Genomic DNA, 4,430 nt, shown 5'->3' on the forward strand with positions numbered 1-4,430 from the left:
ATGCCTTTTCTTGGTCCTCGGGGGACTCGGGTGCCCGGGGGCCACTGTTCGCAGCCCCGAGCACCCTCTTCCCGGTACTTGGCTTTTCATATCGTCGGGGAACTTGAGTGATCGGGGGCCACTGTTCGCAGCTGTCAGTGTATCTAGAACCGGGGGTCCCTGAGTCCTGAGGCCCGGCCGGCCATCTGCCACGTGACGTCATCCCGCGAGGTCCCTCCTGCGGGGTGAGAAAAGTTCAAGTCCCGGGAGAAGGTGCTCGGGGCCACAGTCCCCGGTCCCCGAGCACCCCAGTTTCCCGATGATCCGCAGAGTCTAAGTATCGGGAAGAAAGTGCTCGGGGAGGTGCCCGGTCACCCCCGAGCACCCTAGTCCCCCGACGATCAGAAGAGCTAAGTTCCGGGAGAGAGTGCTCGGGGGGTGCGTGCAGCAGCCCCCGAGCGCTCGGCTCCCCGAGGGTCAGTGTGAAAGTGCTCGGGAGAGAGTACTCGGGGCGGCACGTGGCATCCCCCGAGCACTCGGTTCCCCGAAGGTTTGCGCAAGAGTGCTCGGGGAGGTAAACAATGCCCCCGAGCACCCGGTACCCCGAGGGCAAGGATAGGCATTCTCGGGAGAGAGTGCTCGGGGAGGTGAACAGTACCCTCGAGCACTCGGTGCCCCGACGACCCAGAAAGGCCCCCGAGGGGCCACCGATGAGGTGTCAATCAGTCAGAGGTCCGAGGTCACATTTAATGAGCGTGCGTGGCCTGACATCCCCAACTGCTCCCGCCGCAGTGTCAGTCCCTGCCATGCTTTGGCAGAGAGGCGTGGGGCTATTAATTGCACGGGTCCCGTCCCGTATCATCCGGTGTGTCTCGGGATAACATCGCCGGGATCAAGGCGTTCCGTCCGCCACCCTGCTGTGGTAGAGGAACAAGACAGGGCGGGCACGCCGGGTTGCTCTGTGGCTGCCCGGTGGGCCCTCTCTACGGCGCCCGTTGCCAGGGCGTTTATGGTGACAGGTGACCGGGCGTGCGCCGCGTTTTCCACCCCTTGGTCACTTCACCCAGAAGAAATGATGACACCTTTCACAGTCATGGCGTCTTGGAACTTGCGCCCCCCTCCTTCCCGTTTGGGGCATGTCGCAGCCGGCGAGTGCATAAAAGAGTCGGCACACAGAAGAAAAGTAATCGACCAAGAGAACCCAACCCAAGAGGACCAGACCCAAGATACATCCAAGACATCCAAAAAAAGGTCGGACAGAGAGAAAAAACAACCTACAAGCGAATAAGCAATCGAGCGAGAGACCGCAAGCACCAAACACAGAAGCACCAAGAACCGAACCATAGTCCCCGCCCAAGAACAAGGAGTCTCAAGCTCTTAGTTAGACAAATATTCTTGTAACCAGCATATCCTTGAGGGACTTTCTCAGGACAGTTATTACATCCATACAGGAGTAGGGTATTACGCCCCCGTGCGGCCCGAACCTGTCTAAATTCCGGTGCATTTACTTCTCTTTGCACTAGATCATCACCCCCATCCACCGGCCGTTGCATTTACTCTCATTCATCTCTCTGACGAACTTATTCAGGATCATCCCCCCGGCCGAATCTCTAAAAAGGGGTCTCTCGGGATCCCTGCGACAAGAGTTAATCCTCCGACAGCAGCCTCAAGCACCCTCTTCCCAGTACTTGGCTTTTCATATCGTCGGGGAACTTGAGTGCTCGAGGGCCACTGTTCGCAGCCCCGAGCACTCTCTTCCCGGCACTTAGTCTTCTCGGGTCATAGGGGAACTCGGGTACTCGGGGACCACTATTCGTGGCCCCGAGCACCCTCTCCCGGGACTTGATCTTCTCGGGTCATCGGGGAACTCGGGGACCACTGTTCGTGGCCCCGAGCACCCTCTCCAGAGACTTGGTCTTCTCGTACCTCGGGGGGTAACCCCCACGGGAGGGCGCCACGTGGCACTCTACTGTTCTGGCTTCGGGACTCGGGGACCCCTGGTTCATGTGTCACTGACAACTCGTGCCTCAGCGGTAGCTGCAGTGGCGGAGCTTGAGCAAAAGGCAAGGAGGGCCAAGTTATCATGATAATCACTACGTGTCTACGTATGCTAAATCAGCAAAGTAGTAAGGAAAATCGTGATTTTGCTCATATTTCGATCCCAAAAACTATACTATTATACTAGAGCAATTGCAAATTTGAAGTGTATAGAGTACTCTACAATGCACAAGAAAGAAACATGATAATATATAGATACATAAGCATGAGAGTAGATATACGGTACTCTATAATACATAAGTAACAGAACATTATGGAAGAAACATGATAAATTATAGATACAGAAACACGGGAGGTAGATATCATAATATTGGCCATACAATATATAAAGTGATTAACAAGTAAATTTGTCTTTTTAATGTATGTGCTCAGAAGTAGATAAGACACTTTTGGATGGGGGGTGCAGAACCCCATTTGGTCTCCACGTAGCTCTGCCGTAGAGTAGCTGCATCCGCAATGTATACCACATCTACTAGCAGCAATGAAGAAGCCCCCATCATCACGAAGCACTGCTCCCATTGCACCTGATCCTTGATCAATGCTGAAAGCAACGTCAACATTATCCATGGCGTTTAATGCTAGAATTTTTCTTTCTCACCTTGGCATAATTCAAAGCCAGTACAGGGTTTGCCTGGGCCGACCTAATGGGCTTTTACACCGGTTCATCGTGTAGCTTTCCTCCTCTCCCACCAAACATGACAGGCGGATGTTGCATCTTATTCTCACTACATAAAAAAACTGACAAAGGAGATATGATTTAGTGACGTATCCTATGATCCGTCATTTATGTAGTCTCGGGTTGGAATCGGATCTTAACTCATCACTGATAACAGATCATTAATGACGGGTAATAATGTAATCCATTATTTATGATATTAATGACGGGTCTCTCTGCAGCAGTCATAAGTGACATGTCATATTACTACTCGTCACTTATGACCTGGTATATGTGACGAGTCTCCCCAGACCAGTCATAAGTGATGGGTCATGTTACGACTCGTTACTTATGACCTGAAATGGGTGACGGGTATCCCCAGGCCAGTCATAAGTGACGGGTAATCTTATGATCCGTCATGGATGACTTAGCTCTGTTATAAGAGCTGGTTAGCTACTGTGCGTGCCCAACAGTTACATGATTTAATAGTACTACACGCACAGTAGATCTGGTGATTTTCTTTGGTTCTACTAGAGACTCTCTAATATCTTATTGATTTAAAGTTTGAATTGTTGCTATGCCTTTAAAGGTTTGTAGCTCCCCCTTTCCTCCTCATCTAACCTCTATTTGGTAGATTTTTTGTGCTTTGAATTGTAATTGACCATTTTTTATCTTTATCCAAAATCTTAGTACAAGTGAGTTGTATTTATGTTAGATTTGGTACTAAGTTTGTCCAATCTACTGTGAGATGCCACAGATCTAGTGTAATTATATGGAATTTTTAATCGCATATTTAATCACGTAATTAAGGTAATTGTTAATGAGGAATGAATGCTTTTACACTGTAGATGACAGATAGAAGTTGGATGTACCTTAAGACCTGGATTTGTCCAGAGTATCTGAGCAGGGTGAAATATATCACGAGTGCTACCTTGAGTACCTGAACAAAGTCATGGCCGGTGCAATTGGGCACTACCCCGTCCCGTAGCATTAAATGCTACGGATGGGACCTTACGAGCCAGTGCAACACCACACGGCTGACGAGACAGAGTCTGCAGAGCGATCAGGCAAGTGGACGGTTTTGTAGGTAGACTCATGGGGCATAGGGATAGGATGGCTTGGCAGACGATCTTACGGTGCACGGCGATGGGACAAGTCGAGCGGCCAGGGGAGGTAGGTGTGAAGGCGTTCTACGATTTGGACAGACACCCAAAGCTCTTAAGGCAAGTTGGGCTCACCCGGTTTTTCAGGATATGATCTAAGAGTAAAATATCTAGATAGGCATGGGTCTACTAATCAGGGCCCACTTGTAAGTTCTCCCTCTCTCTAGTATATAAAGAGAGGAGGATCCAGTTTGTAAAGGGAGGATAGGTAACTGATTCATAAGCACTCATAATAAAATACACAGTACACAGGGCTGTTATCCTTCGGGAGGCCTGAACTTGGATAACTCCGATGTCCTTGAGTTCAACACACACACACCGACGAACGCACACCTTAAGCGTTGTTCACGCGCCCTTCGACCGGTACACATCGGAATCATTGTCAGGGATTAACCCTCAACAGATCTAAGGAATCCATGTCAGGTTATATCTTCACCCTCGTTGTAGAAGCTATCTCATGGAAAAACTTCAGACAAACACTTACAGCATCATCAATGATGCAAGCTGAGTTTGTAGCATGTTACGAGGCTACCGGGTAGGCTGTATGGCTAAAGAACTTTATCCTAGAATTAAGA

This window comes from Phragmites australis, chromosome 4, assembly GCF_958298935.1.
Source record: "Phragmites australis chromosome 4, lpPhrAust1.1, whole genome shotgun sequence".
Taxonomy (NCBI): Eukaryota; Viridiplantae; Streptophyta; class Magnoliopsida; order Poales; family Poaceae; genus Phragmites; species Phragmites australis.